Below are 18395 nucleotides of genomic sequence, written 5' to 3'. Positions count from 1 at the left end.
AGCAGAGATTCAGAAGGAACAAAGCATCTCCATACGCTTATCTGAAATTCCTACCAATGAATTGCATAAGTATCTCTATCCTATTTTATATTTTATTATATTATCAAATCTCCATAACCATTTGAATCTGCCTGACTGAGATTTACAAGGATTACCATAGCTTGCTTCAAACCGACAATCTCCGTGGGATCGACCCTTACTCATGTAAGGTTTATTACTTGGACGACCTAGTGCACTTGCTGGTTAGTTGTGCGGAGTTGTGACAAGAGAATTGAGATTATGAACGTGCGTACCAAGTTTATGTGCGCCATTGAAGATCGCAATTCCATGCACCACAACTCCTCAATTTCAGCAAGAAATTACCTGAAATTGTACAAAAACACAAAAACTCATAGTAGAATCCAAAAATGTGAATTTAACACTAAAATCTATAAAAACTTAATAAAAACTAAACAAAACATACTAAAAACTATATGAAAATGATGCCAAAAAGCGTATAAAATATCCGCTCATCAATATGCATCGAGTTTTTTCCGTCAATCATCGGGTTGTTCAGCATGCAAACTATCAATTACCAACACCTTTTTCCTTACCACCTCAAACGCATACAGCCACCAATGGCCTTGTGAACACATCGGAATAAATCACTGCAATAAAAATTCACAAAGTACAAAACATTCAATACTTGACTGCATCGTATTACATGCATCATAATGTACCGTATCTGAATCAGTTAACTCCCATTGCGATTGCTAGGACCTAATTGAAATCAAGATATGTGACAACCACTTCAGATTACAACAAAAACCTACCAGTCTGTTGCATGTATAACCAATCAATGAAATTGTCAGAGTATGGATAAAATGAACATACCCTTCTCAACTGAAACAATCATCCTATCTCATGGTGAACTGAACATCCAAACCCCTCCTAAAATTAATAAGTATGATTTAATAAGTCCGTAAAGAAAACACAGCCAGCAAATTTTAGCATATTCGAGACAAACTTAGCAAATTAGGCAGAACAATTAACCTGGATAAATATGTTCAACTTATCTGAATATGGTATAACATGAAATACATAAAACAGACTGATGTCTCACCCATTTTCTCGTGGTTGCATCGACTTTGTTGAAGAACTTGGTATCCTCTTCGAAGTTTAGACCCAACCCCACAAACACCAAAACTGGCCCGTTATTGAAGGAATCCAGGTTATGCTGTTGTGTCACCATTTTCTGTTATGAAAGAAGCAGTCAGTACGGCAACAGGTACTGTAAGATTGCAAAAAAAATTATAGTATTTATACCAATATTCCTAGACACACGCAGTAGAAACCACGTTTGAATCTTATAGCCCGTGAATCGTTGAATGTGTAGCACATTTATTGCATGATCTGCGTGGTAAAGTTTACATGCATGATATTAAATGTGAACAACACAATGAGGTTAACTTCAACATGGAGTTCAGTCACTTATGTTGTTGTTGACCCAACCATGTGCTTTCAACGTCCATAGATCTTTTCTCAACAACTGAAGATGCGGCCTACCTTTGTAGGTTGCCAATGCTTGCTCTTTATCGAGGGACGAGTTCAGAATCCAAACTCAGACTTTTTTCTCCTTATGCTCGCCCAACCTGACATTCTTAAGCCTCAAATGTACTGATGTGATAGGGGATGGGATCAGTGACTTCTCAAGCTGAGTCAACCCAAGAGAAAAGCTAGGCTTTCCTGGGCTCAGTGTGTGACAACGTGAATTCTTTGGCATCACGGTCTGGAGGGTTTCCATCTTTATCGGCCTTTGTGTACCGATCTTCTTCAGTGTTTACCAATATTTCTTCAACTTCTGGATACTGCATCAGGTTTTAATCCATAGAACTTGCCTGTCAAAATCGTATCCAGTATGTTGAATAAGTGCTGCTGATGGTGTTACTGGATCCGTTTCCTGCGCCTCCAACGGAATTTCATTGTTATTTAGCTATTCAACACTGACCTCGTCATCTCTTGGGTGAGGTCATCTCTTGGGCTCTCACCATGTGGGTTCTAGTTGTTCTGAAACAAATGGCACATTCTTTTAGTAATCAAATCATTATCTTCATCATCAAAGTTGGGAATAACTACAGGTGTCTCCTTGCGCTTTAGGGCAGCTTGCTCTACAGGTGATGTTGTCTTGCTTCTGCACGATTTGCCTCTAACAATGGGCAGCTTTTTCTGCATGCCTTTCCTGGTTTCCTTGGTTGTAAATATTGAACTGGTAAAAAGAATGAAATGAATAACATGTTATAAATTTCACACACAATAAGGACGAGAGGAAGAAATTCAATAAACAAAATAGGCCACTTTGGTACCAAGATTAACATCTACATTACTGCGTCAGTAACCATTCTCATACAATATAAAACGAACATCCGACACAACTGACATAAAACAAAAGATATACGAAATCCAACTCCAACAAAATTGATTAGAAATTCGAGTTACTGTGTCAGGAAATCAACCTATATGCACAACAACATGCACTCATCTCTTGTGCCGCTGTACGGCTTTTTGGTAGTTTTGTTTGAACTGGGTTCAAGGACGGTTTTTCTGATGTCTTTGGGGGTTGTCTTTTAAAGGTTTCCTCCTTGCTTCCTTAGTTAGATGCATCCACAAAAGCAAATAATAACCATACCATTTTCGACATACAATTACAATAATCTTAACCTTACAAAACATCCAAAGGATAAAGGAACATGGCTCTAGTTTTTCAATTACAAATAAACACATCAAATTAGCATGTAATCTAACCACCTATAGCTTGCATGTTGTAAGTAATTTAAATTTCAATAGGCGAATTACCTTGTACACCGCTGCAGTCTTGCATTCCATCTTTAGGCTTCCTTGTTTAGATGCAGAGTGTGCACCTTTCTTCTTTGTTCCAAGCTTGGGTTCCTTACCCACTTTTGCCTTATCTCCGATGCAACCCTAATTGGTCAAGATCAAATGGGTTAGAAATTAATCATCCAAATTCCATCGGAAGAAATCGTTAGTAAAAGAATAAAGAATAAATCTTCTACTTTAGTATCTGAGCAAGGACATTAGTTGCCTTCTTTTCAAGTTCTGCTGCAGTCTATGCGGTGACCCATGCCTCTAGTTCTTGATATCGATCTAGTGGACTATCCTTCAGTCGCTGAAAGTACAATAGCTGGATGGAAAGGTTAAAAGGTTTAGTGGTGCAACATAAACGTAAGTAGGATATACAAGCAGTTTAACAATTAAACTTACCATCAGGGTGAACATGCAGCCACCACAAGTTTCATGCTTCTTGATTTTATATTTTTCCACCGCTAGTTCCAACTGCTTGAATGTACTAAATGCCCAATTGAATTTGCTGGGGTCTGAGACATCCAGAATTGAAGGTGATATAACTGTTACAAATCGATTACGAAAGGCTCGGCTTATAAGTTATAGGTGGTAATTAGAATCACAATTAATCAGATCAAAGCGTTATGATCCTTAAAACGTTACTCCTATAACTCGGTAACGGACAAATTATGGATACCTCGGACGACTACTATAAACGAAAACAAGGGAACTCGTCTGAGGTATGCGAAATACTCCTTTTCTTTGAAGATACCACACACAAGTACTAACTTAAGCATTGGAGTGCCTTTTGCAGGTATCTCCCCCCTTGTTGTTCGTTCATCCCGAGGAATCCGTTCTTTCAAGAATAAGCTCGGAGTGGAACATTCAGGAGCCCGGCGACAGAGTTCAACGAAGCCGAGCTATACCTAGAACTCAAGTAAGAACAATTGGCACCCACCGTGGGGCCGAAAATATAAAGCCCTCCCCTTTTTCTTGACCCCGTTACCAACCAATTTGTCCATGGTTGATGCAAACCCGCCTTCATCATCTAAGCTTCTCTGGATGGTAGCCAAATTGCAACAAGCCAACCAACGAATGGCAGAAGCAAACTAGCGCATGATAGTAGAAAATAAAAGAATGGCAGATCAAATTGCTGAACTGAATAATGCCCGAATAAAAAATAATAACGATCACTGTGAACAATCCGAAGATGAGGAACATCAATCGGACCCAACTCATGTCTCTGAAACTATTCGGGTTCAAGAGACTCGCCCTCCCTGAAACGAAGAAGCTCGGCAAGAAAACAAAAATAAAGAGCCATACAATTCTGTCAGACCATTCACAACTGACGTTATGAACTTTGAATTGCCACGAAGGTTTACTCTCCCAATGACCCTAACCCCCTATGACGAGTTGGGAGATCCGAAGAAATACCTCAAAAAATTCAGATCAATAATGATCGTAAATGGTGATTCTGATCCTGTTTTATGTCGTTGTTTTCCATCTTATTTAGATGATCATGCACTTGATTGGTTTTGTTCTTTGCTTGCAGATTCTATTTCTCGGTTTCAAGAGCTAGCCAAGCTTTTCGAAGATCATTTTGTAGGATCTGCCATCTACCTCCACGACTCGGACTACCTGAACACAATCAAGCAAGGTCAGCATGAAAATTTGAAATACTACATGACCCGTTTCACAAAGGTGGCAATGAGCATTCCAGATCTCCATCCTAAAGTCCACCAACATGCTCTTAAAAGCGGCCTTCGACTGAGCAAGTTCTAGGAGGCCATTGCAGTCGCCAAACCAAAGACTCTCGCTGAATTCTGTGAAAAAGCAAAAGGCCAGATCGATAATGAGGAACTTCGCCAAGCTTGGAAAGCAGACAAGTCACAATTCAAAGAAGACGATAAAGCTTGGGACAGTAAGAAAACCTTTAAGTTAACACCTCGATATGAATCATATGCTCAGTTTAACACTAAACGGGATGACATCATTAAGGAGATCCTAAACTCGAAGCTAATCAAACCACTACGCAAAGCCGGCACCTACCAAGATACCAAGAATGTAGAAAAATCAAAATATTGGTCCTTTTATCAGAAACATGGGCATACCACTGACGAGTATGTCATCGCTAAAGACCTTCTAGAGCAATTAGCTCGGCAAGTTCATTTAGACAAATACATCGGTGGCTATCATTTAGAGCGATTAGCTCGTCCGCTGACGTTACCTCGGCGGGGCATCATTCCAGATACAAAGAGCGAGCAACATCAAGCCACCCCAACCAACCGCGCGGAGTTATCAACTGTATTTCAGGAGGTTTTACAGGTGGAGGACCAACAAGCTCGGCAAGAAAGTGCTCCTACTGAGCTATGTTATCAGTTGCAGGCAACCTTAGTGACAACCGAACATCGTCTCATTTCCTATAAATGACATTCCAGGCATCAGATGATCCTGTGGTTATCTCCGTCCAGCTCGGAGACTTGTTGATACGAAAAGTACTCATAGATCCAGGTAGCAGTGCAGATGTCTTATTCTACTCAACTTTCTGTAAGATGAAACTCAGTGATAATATACTCCAGCCCACCACGGGCGACCTAGTTGGCTTTTTAGGTGAACGTGTCCCAGTGTTGGGATCTGTGTGGTTACAAACCACACTGGGTGAGCATCCCTTATAAAAAACTTCTGATGTTCAGTTCCTAGTTGTTGATTGTTTTAGTCCATATAACCTAATACTTGGCCGACCATTTTTAAATAAGTTCGGCGCTATAGTATCTACAATTCATCTTTGTGTCAAGTTTCCCGTGCAGGATGACCTTATCGCTACCATTCACAGTGACCATCGGGAAGCTCGCCAATGCTACAATATCAGCCTTAAACAACCAAGCCGAGCTATAGATGCCCATTTCAACAACGTCAGCAGCACCAACGAGCTCCCGGCACTAGTCGACCTTGACCCAAGGGCCGAATTCGCTGAAAGGCCTACGCCAACAGAGGACCTGCAGAAAGTTTACTTTGATAATAATCCAGACAAATTCACTTATGTAGGTACAACTCTCAGCTCAGAAGACAAACTCTCCCTAGAGAAGTTTCTACAACAACACGCTGACCTCTTTGCGTGGACACCTACTGATATGCCCGGAATTTACCCTTCGGCATTTCTCACAAACTGGCATTAGATCCATCTGCCCGACCTATAACTCAGAAGAAAAGAAATATGGGTATTGAAAAGAAACACGCGTCCTTGGAAGAACCCAAGTAGCTTATCAACGCCGGCTTTATCAAAGAAGTTCGGTTCACAACATGGCTGGCGAATGCGGTAATGGTTAAAAAACACAACAGTAAATGACGCATGTGTATTGATTTCACAGATCTCAACAAAGCATGTCCCAAAGATGCTTATCCCTTACCTTATATTGACTCTTTAGTAGATAGTGCTTCAGGATACAGAACTTTAAGTTTCATGGATGCATATTTTGGTTATAACCAGATTCTAATGCATCCACCTGACCAAAATAAAACTACATTCATTACTGCCTATGGAAATTACTATTATAAGGTTATGCCTTTTGGACAAAGTCTTCTCAAATCAAATATGCAAAAACCTGGAAGTGTATGTCGACGATATGGTAGCTAAAACAAAGCTCGGCGATAGCCATTTGGATGACCTGCTGGAGATCATCAACCAAATCCGACAATACAACATCCGACTCAACCCTAAGAAATGTGCCTTTGGAGTACAGGGGGCAAGTTTCTCGGATTTATACTCACAAATCGAGGCATAGAGGCTAACCCAGAAAAATGCCGAGCAGTCTTGGACATAACGAGCCCACAAACGATTAAAGAGGTCCAACGCCTAACAGGGAGACTTGCTGCCTTGGCTAGATTTTTACCATGCTTAGCCTCCAAATCTTTCCACTTTTTTTAAACGTTAAAAAAGAAAAACAATTTTATTTGGAATCAGGAATGCGAAAAAGCTTTTTCTAGCATAAAACGATAATTTCAAAACCTCCTATTTTACAAAAACCCTACAATGGAAAGAGCTTTACTTATATTTATCTATTACTGACTGGGCAATAAGTTCTGTACTTGTAGCAAAAAGACAAAAGCAGCAACAACCGATTTACTTTATCAGCAAGTGCCTGTAGAATGCCGAGCTTCACTACTCGAAAATTGAGAAATTAGCTCTCACTTTAATCTTTTCAGCTTGGTGTCTTCAGCCATATTTTCAGAGTCATAGTATCACTGTCAAAACAGATCAACCTCTCCGACAGGTGTTGCACAAGCCCGAGCTTGCAGGCCGACTTATTAAATGGTCTACCAAATTTTCAGAGTTTGATATCAGATACCAGAGCAGAGGGCCGGTCAAATCCCAATACCTAGCAGACTTTATCGCCGAATTCACTACCCCATGCCTAGAGAATCAGCTAACGGAGTGGACACTCTATGTGGACAGATCCTCAAATCCGCAAGGGTGTGGTGCTGGGGTTCTGCTTGAAGACGGCCAAGGATTTATGATCGAACAGTCTCTACATCTCTCTTTCAAAGCTAGTAACAATCAGACTGAATACAAATCCCTGATTGCTGGCCTCAAACTAGCAACAGAGTTAAATATCTCGGAAATCAAGGTATTCTGTGATTCATTGCTAGTGGTGCAGCAGGTAAACAATCTCTTTCAAGTCAAAGATCCATTGCTGGGAAAATACCTTGATGTTGTGAAAACATTGATCTCGAATTTTTCAAAATTCGAAATCAATCATATACCCCGAGAAAGCAACCACCGAGCTGATATTTTATCAAAGCTTGCTAGTTCACAAGCACCCACTTCATCTCTTTATCGATCTACACTTTCTACTCCAAGTGTAAATTTAACAGAAATTTTGAGTTTAGTACAGGCTGAGGATTGGAGGATGCCGTACATCAAATATATCAAATCTGGAATCATCCCACAAGAAACCACTGATGCTCAAAAATTCTGACGATATGCATCATTCTTCACCATATACAACAACTCCTTATATCGGCGAGGTTTTTCTCGTCCTTTGTTAAAGTGTTTATCCAGGTCAGAGGCAAAGCTCCACTAGCCGAGGCTCACGAAGGTATATGTGGAACACATGTTGGGGCACGGAGCTTATCCTCCAAGATCTTACGAGTAGGTAATTACTGGCCAATACTACAGAATGATTGCATCAAAAAGGTCAAAACATGCCCAAGTTGTCAAAAGCACGACTTGATCACACACTTTCCAGTTGAGGAACTACATAACTCTGAAGTAAGTTGGCCTTTCAACCACTGGGGGCTTGATATACTCGGCCCCTTCCCCTTAGCACCTAGACAGGTAAAATTTTTTATTGTCGCTATCGATTACTTCTCGAAATGGATAGAAGCCCTACCTCTAGCAAAAATTGCATCCCAGGAAATGATTTCTTCTGTCTGGAAACACATTATTTGTCGATTCGGCATACCTCGGCACATTATCACAAATAATGGTCACCAGTTTGCCAATAACATCTTCAAATATTCTTTGTAGAATTTAGGAATCAAACAACACTTCTCTTCAGTAGAATGATGAGCGGATAATTTATACCCCTTTTAGCATTATTTTTAGGTAGTTTTTAGTATATTTTAGTTACTTTTTATTATATTTTTATTAGTTTTTCTTCAAAAATCACATTTCTGGACTTTACTATGAGTTTGTGTATTTTTCTATAGTGTCAGGTATTTTCTTGCTGAAATTGAGGGACCTGAGCAAAAATCTGATTCAGAGGCTGAGAAAGGACTGCAGATGCTGGTGGATTCTGACCCTCCTGCACTCGAAATGAATTTTCTGGAGCTACAGAAGCCCAATTGGCGCGCTCTCAATTGCGTTGGAAATTAGACATCTTGGGCTTTCCAGTAATATATAATATTCCATACTTTTCCTGAGATTTAATGGCCCAAACTGGCGTTAAACGCCAGCCAAAAACTTTCTAGCGTAAAACGCCAGAACTGGCATACTTCTTGGCGTTAAACACCCATTTTGGCACCCACGGTGGCGTTTGACTCCAATTTGAGGCATAATCACGTGAAAGCTTGAAAGCTCAGCCCAAACACTCACCAAGTGGGTCCCAGAAGTAGATTTCTGCACTATCTGCACTTAGTTACTCATTTTTCTGTAAACCTAAGTTACTAGTTTAGTATAAAAACTACTTTTAGAGATTCATTCAGGGATCACGACATTTTTTTACATTTCATATTGTATCTCTGATGGCATGAGTCTCTAAACCCATAGGTGGGGGTGAGGAGCTGGTATGCGAAATTGTTACTTAGGTTGTGAATTATTGTACGAAATTGATTCCCTGGCGATGGCACCAAAAACGGATGCACAGAACCAAGGTCTAAACATATCTTCACAACTTCGCATAACTGACCAGCAAGTGCACTGGGTCGTCCAAGTAATACCTTACGTGAGTAAGGGTCGAATCCCACAGAGATTGTTAGTATGAAGCAAGCTATGGTCACCTTGTAAATCTCAGTCAGGCGGATATAAAATAGTTATGTAGTTTTCGAAAATTATTAATAAAAGAAGGATAGAAACACTTATGTAATTCATTGGTGAGAATTTCAGATAAGCGTATAGAGATGCTTTCATTCCTCTGAACCTCTGCTTTTCCTGCTGCCTTCATCCAATCAGTCTTACTCCTTTCCATGGCTGGCTTAATGCAAGGGCATCACCGTTGTCAGTGGCTACATTCCCTCCTCTTGTGAAAATGGTCCAAGATGCCCTGTCATGGCATGGCTAATCATCTGAGGTTCCCGATCATACTGGAATAGGATTCATCCTCCTTTTGCGTCTGTCACTACGCCCAGCACTCGCGAGTTTGAAGCTCGTCACAGTCATTCAATCATTGAATCCTACTCGGAATACCACAGACAAGGTTTAGACTTTCCGAATTCTCTTGAATGCCGCCATCATTCTAGCTTACACTACGAAGATTCTGATTAAGAGATCTAAGAGATACCCATTCAGTCGAAGGTAGAACGGAAGTGGTTGTCAGGCACGCGTTCATAGGGAATGATGATGATTGTCATGTTCATCACATTCAGGTTGAAGAGCGAATGAATATCTTAGAAGCGAAATAAGATTAATTGAATAGAAAACAGTAGTACTTTGCATTAATCTTTGAGGAACAGCAGAGCTCCACACCTTAATCTATGGAGTGTAGAAACTCTACCGTTGAAAATACATAAGTGATAATGGTCCAGGCATGGCTGAATGGCCAGCCCCCAAACGTGATCAATAGATCAAAAGATAATCCAAAGATAAAACTCAGGATGATCCGAAGATGTCTAATACAATAGTAAGAAGTCCTATTTATAATAAACTAGCTACTAGGGTTTACAGGAGTAAGTAATTGATGCATAAATCCACTTTCGGGGCCCACTTGGTGTGTGCTTGGGCTGAGCTTGAATGTTATACGTGCAGAGGCTCTTTCTGGAGTTGAACGCCAGGTTGTAACGTATTTCTGGCGTTCAACTCTGGTTTGTGACTTGTTTCTGGCGTTTAACTCCAGACACCAGCGTAGAACTGGCGTTCAATGCCCTTTTACGTCGTCTAAACTCGTTCAAAGTATCGACTATTATATATTTCTGAAAAGCCCTGAATGTCTAATTTCTAACGCAATTGGAAGTGCGCCATTTTGAGTTCTGTAGCTCCAGAAAATCCACTTTGAGTGCAGGGAGGTCAGAATCCAACAGCATCAGCAGTCCTTCTTCAACCTCTGAATCTGATTTTTGCTCAAGTCCCTCAATTTCAGCCAGAAAATACCTGAAATCACAGAAAAACACACAAACTCATAGTAAAGTCCAGAAATATGAATTTAATATAAAAACTAATGAAAACATCCCTAAAAGTAACTAGATCCTACTAAAAACATACTAAAAACAATGCCAAAAAGCGTACAAATTATCCGCTCATCACAACACCAAACTTAAATTGTTGCTTGTCCCTAAGCAACTGAAAATCAAATAGGATAAAAAGAAGAGAATATACTATAAATTCCAAACTATCAATGAAATATAGCTTCAATCATATGAGCGGGACTTATAGCTTTTTGCCTCTTGAATAGTTTTGGCATCTCACTTTATCCATTGAGGTTCAGAATGATTGGCATCTATAGGAACTCAGAGTTCAGATAGTGTTATTGATTTTCCTAGTTCAGTATGATGATTCTTGAACACAGCTATTTTATGAGTCTTGGCCGTGGCCCTAAGCACTTTGTTTTCCAGTATTACCACCGGATACATAAATGCCACAGACACATAATTGGGTGAACCTTTTCAGATTGTGACTCAGCTTTGCTAAAGTCCCCAATTAGAGGTGTCCAGGGTTCTTAAGCACACTCTTTTTTTGCTTTGGACCTTGACTTTAACCGCTCAGTCTCAAGTTTTCACTTGACACCTTCACGCCACAAGCACATGGTTAGGGACAGCTTGGTTTAGCCACTTAGGCCAGGATTTTATTCCTTTAGGCCCTCCTATCCACTGATGCTCAAAGCCTTGGGATCCTTTTTATTACCCTTGCCTTTTGGTTTTAAGGGTTATTGGCTTTTTGCTCTTGCCTCTTGGTTTTAAGAGCTTTGGCTTTTTCTGCTAGCTTTTTATTTCTATATTTTTTTTCGCCTATTTTTTTTTTCTGCAAGATTTTTTTCTTTGCTGCTTTTTCTTGCTTCAAGAATCATTTTTATGATTTTTCAGATTATCAAATAACATGTTTCCTAGTCATCATTCTTTCAAGAGCCAACATATTTAACATTCTTAAATAACAACTTCAAAAGACATATGCACTGTTCAAGCGTACATTCAGAAAACAAGAAGCATTGTCACCACATCAATATAATTAAACTAAGTTCAAGGATAAATTCGAAACTCATGTACTTCTTGTTCTTTTGAATTAAAACAGTTTTCATTTAAGAGAGGTGATGAATTCATAGGACATTCATAACTTTAAAACAAAGTTACTAAATACTAATGATCATGTAATGAAGACACAAACATAGATAAGCACTTAACATAGAAAACGAAAAACAGAGAATGTAAGAACAAGGAATGAGTCCACCTTAGTGATGGTGGCGTTTCCTTCTTGAGGAACCAATGATGTCCTTGAGCTCTTCTATGTCTCTTCCTTGTCTTTGTTGCTCCTCCCTCATTGCTTTTTGATCTTCTCTTATTTCATGAAGGATGATGGAGTACTCTTGATGTTCCACCCTTAATTGTCCCATGTTGGAACTTAATTCTCCTAGGGAGGTATTGATTTTCTCCCAATAGTTTTGTGGAGGAAAATGCATTTAAGGCATCTCCGGGATCTCATGGTGATGAGCTTCATGCGCCTCTTGAGCTCCATGAATGGGCTCTCTTGCTTGCTCCATCTTTTTCTTAGTGATGGGCTTGTCCTCTTTAATGAGGATATCTCCCTCTATGTCAATCCCAGCCGAATTGCATAGGTGGCAAATGAGGTGAGGAAAGGCTAACCTTGCCATAGTGGAGGACTTGTCAGCCACCTTGTAGAGTTCTTGAGGTATAATCTCATGAACTTCCACCTCTTCTCCAATCATGATGCTATGGATCATGATGGCCAGGTCTATAGTAACTTCAGACCGGTTGCTAGTGGGAATGATTGAGCATTGAATGAACTCCAACCATCCTCTAGCTGCAGGCTTAAGGTCCAGTCTTCTTAGTTGAACCGGTTTGCCTTTTGAGTCAATCTTCCATTGAGCTCCTTCTACACATATGTCCATGAGGACTTGGTCCAACCTTTGATCAAAGTTGACTCTCCTTGTGTAGGGGCGTACGTTCTCTTCCATGTTTGGCAAGTTGAATGCCAACCTCACATTTTCCGGACTAAAATCTAAGTATTTCCCCCGAACCATGGTGAGATAATTCTTTGGGTTCGGGTTCTTACTTTGATCATGGTTCCTAGTGATCCATGCATTAGCATAGAACTCTTGAACCATTAGGATGCCGACTTGTTGGATGGGGTTTGTTAGAACTTCCCAACCTCTTCTTTAAATTTCATGTCGGATCTCCGGATACTCATTTCTTTTGAGTTTGAAATGGACCTCGGGGATCACCTTCTTCTTGGCCACAACATCATAGAAGTGGTCTTGATGGGCTTTGGAGATGAACCTTTCCATCTCCCATGACTCGGAGGTGGAAGCTTTTATCTTCCCTTTCCCTTTTCTAGAGGATTCTCCGGTCTTAGGTGCCATCAATGGTAATGTTAAAACAAAAAGCTTATGCTTTTACCACACCAAACTTAGAATATTGCTCGCCCTCGAGTAAGAAAAGAAAGAATTAGATGAAGAAGAAGAAGAAAATATGGAGAAGAGGGGGGTGTTTTCGGCCAAGAAGGGAAAGAGAGGGTTGTGTTGTGTGAAAATGAAGAAGAATGGAGGGCTATATATAGGGAAGGGAGGGTGGGTTAGGTTCGGCCATTTAGGGTGGGATGGGAGGGAAATTGTTTTTGAATTTTGAAGGTAGGTGGAGTTTATGAGGTAGGTTTATGGGGAAGAGTGGATGGATTGTGAGTGGTGAAGAGGTGATGGGGAAGAGAGATTGAGGTGATTGGTGAAGGGTTTTGGGGAAGAGTGTTTATGGGATTGTGTGAAAGAGGGGTGAGAAGAAGTAGTGGAGGTAGGTGGGGATCCTGTGGGGTCCACAGATCCTGAGGTGATCAAGGATTTATAACCTTGCACCAAATTATGCATGGAAAATTCCCTTGCATACAACTTTGGGCGTTCAGCGCCAGATTGGTGCTTGTTCTGGGCGTTGAACGCCCATTTGTAGCCTATTTCTGGCGTTGAACGCCAGAACCATGCTTGTTCTGGGCGTTCAGCGCCAGCTCTCCTCCAGGGTGCATTTCTGGCGTTCAAACGCCCAGATGCTGCCCATTTCTGGCATTCAGCGCCAGAACCATGCTCTGTTCTGGCGTTGAACACCCAAAACATGCTTCTTACTGGCGTTTAAATGCCAGTAAGGTCTTCCTCCAGGGTGTGATTTTTCTTCTGCTGTTTTTGATTCCGTTTTCAATTTTTATATTTATTTTGTGACTCCACATGATCATGAACCTAATAAAACATGAAAAACAATGAAAATTAGATAAATAAACATTGGGTTGTCTCCCAACAAGCGCTTCTTTAATGTCAATAGCTTGACAGTGAGCTCTCATGGAGCCTCACAGATGTGCAGAGCTTTGTTGAAACCTCCCAACACCAAACTTAGAGTTTGGATATAGGGGTTTGACACCAAACTTAGAGTTTGGTTGTGGCCTCCCAACACCAAACTTAGAGTTTGACTGTGGGGGCTTTGTTTGACTATGCTTTGAGAGAAGCTTTTTATGCTTCCTCTCTATGGATGCAGAGAGAGATCCTTGAGTTGTAAACACAAGGTTGTCCTCATTTATTTGAAGGATCAATTCTCCTCTGTTCACATCAATCACATCTCTTGCTGTGGCTAGGAAAGGTCTTCCTAGGATGATGGATTCATCCTCTTCCTTTCCAGTATCCAGGACTATGAAATCAGCAAGGATGTAAAGGCCTTCAACCTTTACTAACACGTCCTCTACTTGTCCATAAGCCTGTTTTCTTGAATTGTCTGCCATCTCTAACGAGATTTTAGCAGCTTGCACCCCATAGATTCCCAGTTTCTCTATTACAGAGAGGGGCATGAGGTTTATCCCTGAACCAAGGTCACACAGAGCCTTAAAGATCATGGTGCCTATAGTACAAGGTATTATGAACTTTCCAGGATCCTGTCTCTTCTGAGGCAATGTCAGTTGATCCAGATCACTTAGTTCATTAGTGAACAAGGGAGGTTCATCTTCCCAAGTATCAATGCCAAATAATTTGGCATTTAGCTTCATGATTGCACCAAGGAACTTGGCAGCTTGCTCTTCAGTAACATCCTCATTCTCTTCAGAAGAGGAATACTCATCAGAGCTCATGAATGGCATAAGGAGGTTCAATGGAATCTCTATGGTCTCTAGATGAGCCTCAAAGTCCTTTGGTTCCTCAGAGGGAAGCTCCTTATTGATCACTGGACGTCCCAGGAGGTCTTCCTCCTTGGGATTCACTTCCTCTCCTTCCCTTACAGGTTCGGCCATGGTGCTTATGTCGATGGCCTTGCACTCTCCTTTTGGATTCTCTTCTGTATTGCTTGGGAGAGTACTAGGAGGGATTTCAGTGATCCTTTTACTCAAATGGCCCACTTGTGCTTCCAAATTTCTAATGGAAGACCTTGTTTCATTCATGAAACTTACAGTGGCCTTGGATAGATCAGAGACTAAGTTTGCTAAATTAGAGGTATTTTGTTCAGAGTTCTCTGTCTGTTGCTGAGTGGATGATGGAAAAGGTTTATTATTGTTAAACCTGTTTCTTCCACCATTATTAAAGCCTTGTTGAGGCTTTTGATCCTTCCATGAGAGATTTGGATGATTTCTCCATGATGGATTATAGGTGTTTCCATATGGTTCACCCATGTAATTTACCTCTGCTATTGCAGGGTTCTCAGGATCATAAGCTTCTTTTTCATAAGAAGCCTCTTGAGTACTGTTGGATGCAGCTTGCATTCCATTCAGACTCTGAGAAATCATATTGACTTGCTGAGTCAATATTTTATTCTGAGCCAATATGGCATTCAGAGTATCAATTTCAAGAACTCCCTTCTTCATAGGCGTCCCATTACTCACAGGATTCCTCTCAGAAGTGTACATAAACTGGTTATTAGCAACCATGTCAATGAGTTCTTGAGCTTCTGCAGGCGTTTTCTTTAGGTGAATGGATCCACCTGCAGAAGTATCCAATGACATCTTTGATAGCTCAGATAAACCATCATAGAATATATCCAGGATGGTCCATTCTGAAAGCATGTCAGAAGGACACTTTTTGGTCAGCTGTTTGTATCTTTCCCAAGCTTCATAGAGGGATTCACCTTCTTTCTGTCTGAAGGTTTGAACATCAGCTCTAAGCTTGCTCAGCTTTTGAGGAGGAAAGAACTTGGCTAAGAAAGCCGTGACTAACTTATCCCAAGAGTTCAGGCTGTCTTTGGGTTGAGAGTCCAACCACACTCTAGCTCTGTCTCTTACAGCAAAAGGGAAAAGCATGAGCCTGTAGACTTCAGGATTTACTCCATTAGTCTTAACAATATCACAGATCTGCAAGAATTCAGTTAAGAACTGAAAAGGATCTTCAGATGGAAGTCCATGAAACTTGCAGTTCTGCTGCATCAGAGAAACTAGCTGAAGTTTCAGCTCAAAATTGTTTGCTTCAATGGTAGGAATGGAGATGCTTCTTCCATGTAAATTGGAATTAGGTGCAGTAAAGTCACCAAGCATTCTCCTTGCATTATTGTTGTTGGGTTCGGCTGCCATCTCCTTTACTTGTTCGAAATTTTCAATAAGGTTGTCTCTGGATTGTTGTAATTTAGCTTCTCTTAGTTTTCTCTTCAGAGTCCTTTCAGGTTCTGGATCAGCTTCAACAAGAATGCCTTTTTCTTTGTTCCTGCTCATAAGAAAGAGAAGAGAAAAAGAAAAGAAGAGGAATCCTCTATGTCACAGTAAAGAGGTTCCTTATTGTTAGTAGAAGAGGACAAGAAGAGAGAAAATTCGAACACAGATAGAAGAGAGGGTTCGAATTTGGTGAGTGATGTGAGGAAGAGATGTTAGTAGATGAATAAATAAATAGAATAAGATGAGAGAGGGAGAGGATTTTCGAAAATAATTATTGAAAAAGAGTTAGTGATTTTTGAAAATAGTTTTTGAAAAAGGTTAGAAATTTTTGAAAATTAAAATAAAAAATTAAAATAATTGGTTAATTAAAAAGAATTTTTGAAAAAGAGGGAAGATATTTTCGAAAATTAGAGAGAGAGAGTTAGTTAGGTAGTTTTGAAAAAGGTAAGAAACAAACAAAAAGTTAGTTAGTTAGTTGAAACAAATTTTGAAAAGATAAGAAGTTAGGAAGTTAGAAAAGATATTTTGAAATCAAAATTTTTTTGAAAAAGATAAGATAAGAAGATATTTTTGAAAAGATATGATAGAAATTAGTTTTTGAAAAAGATTTGATTTTGAAAATCACAATTAATGACTTGATTCACAAGAAATCACAAGATATGATTCTAGAACTTAAAGTTTGAATCTTTCTTAACAAGTAACAAACTTGAAATTTTTGAATCAAAACTTTAATTGATGATGTTATTTTCGAAAATATGATGTAAAATTAAGAAAAAGATTTTTTGAAAAATATTTTTAAAATTTTCGAAAATAACTAAGAAAAATGAAAAAGATTTGATTTTTGAAAAAGATTTTGAAAAAGATAAGATTTTTAAATTGAAAATTTGATTTGACTCATAAGAAACAATTGAATTTTAAAAATTTTTGAAAAAGTCAAATCTAATTTTTGAATTTATGAGAGAGAAGAAGGGAAAGATATTTTTTTTATTTTTGAATTTTTATGATGAGAGAGAAAAATTAAAACATCATTTTCATGTTTTTCTCTTTTATTTTTGAATCAAAACAAGGAATGCATGCAAGAACACTATGAACGTCAAGATGAACACCAAGAACACTATGAAGATCATGATGAACATCAAGAACACATTTTTGAAAAAAATTTTTTAATGCAAAGAAAACATGCAAGATACCAAACTTAGAAATCTTTAATGCTTAGGCACTAAGAATTCAAGAATGCATATGAAAAACATCGTACAACACAAAATAAGACATCAAGATCAAACAAGAAGACTTACCAAGAACAACTTGAAGATCATGAAGAACACATGCATGAATGCAATTTTCGAAAGATGCAATATGAATATGCAATTGACACCAAACTTATAACATGACACATGACTCAAACAAGAAATATGAAAATATTTTTGATTTTTGTGATTTTATAATTTTTTTTTGTATTTTCTTTTAATTTTTTTCGAAAATCATTTTTTTAAAAAAAGAAAAATAAGGATTCCAAAATTTTTAATATGAATTCCAGGAATCTTATGCTCTTTAGTCTAAAGCTCCAATCAAAGGGTCAGGCATGGCTTAATAGCCAGCCAAGCTTTAGTATGTAACTCAGACGTGACACGCCTGACATGTCCTACAGTCGTGGCTTTACAGCCAACCAGGCTTCAACATGCCTTATGAAACACTAGAATTCATTCTTAAAAATTCTGAAGAAAAATATTTTTTTGAAAACATTTTTATTTTTTTTAAAATTTTTTCGAAAACAAAGGAAAAATTTTTGAAAGATTTTTGAAAAAAAAAATTTTTTTTTTTGAAAACTTTTTGAAAATAAAACAGAAAGAAAGTTACCTAATCTGAGCAACAAGATGAACCGTCAGTTGTCCAAACTCGAACAATCCCCGGCAACGGCGCCAAAAACTTGGTATGCGAAATTGTTACTCAGGTTGTGAATTATTATACGAAATTGATTCCCTGGCGATGGCACCAAAAACGGATGCACAGAACCAAGGTCTAAACATATCTTCACAACTTCGTATAACTGACCAGCAAGTGCACTGGGTCATCCAAG

General features: G+C 39.2%; 1 non-coding gene across 1 annotated transcript; it reads left to right on the top strand.

Moving 5' to 3' along the window:
- The first annotated feature begins 15733 nt into the window (after positions 1 to 15733).
- Positions 15734 to 15841, top strand: LOC112761800 (small nucleolar RNA R71). The gene has a single exon (XR_003182177.1). It is a non-coding gene; the product is annotated as a small nucleolar RNA R71 (small nucleolar RNA).
- Positions 15842 to 18395: the final 2554 nt, after the last annotated feature.

The sequence above is a fragment of the Arachis hypogaea genome, chromosome 16 (assembly GCF_003086295.3).
Source record: "Arachis hypogaea cultivar Tifrunner chromosome 16, arahy.Tifrunner.gnm2.J5K5, whole genome shotgun sequence".
Taxonomy (NCBI): Eukaryota; Viridiplantae; Streptophyta; class Magnoliopsida; order Fabales; family Fabaceae; genus Arachis; species Arachis hypogaea.
This window is presented reverse-complemented; position numbering and strand designations above follow the sequence as displayed.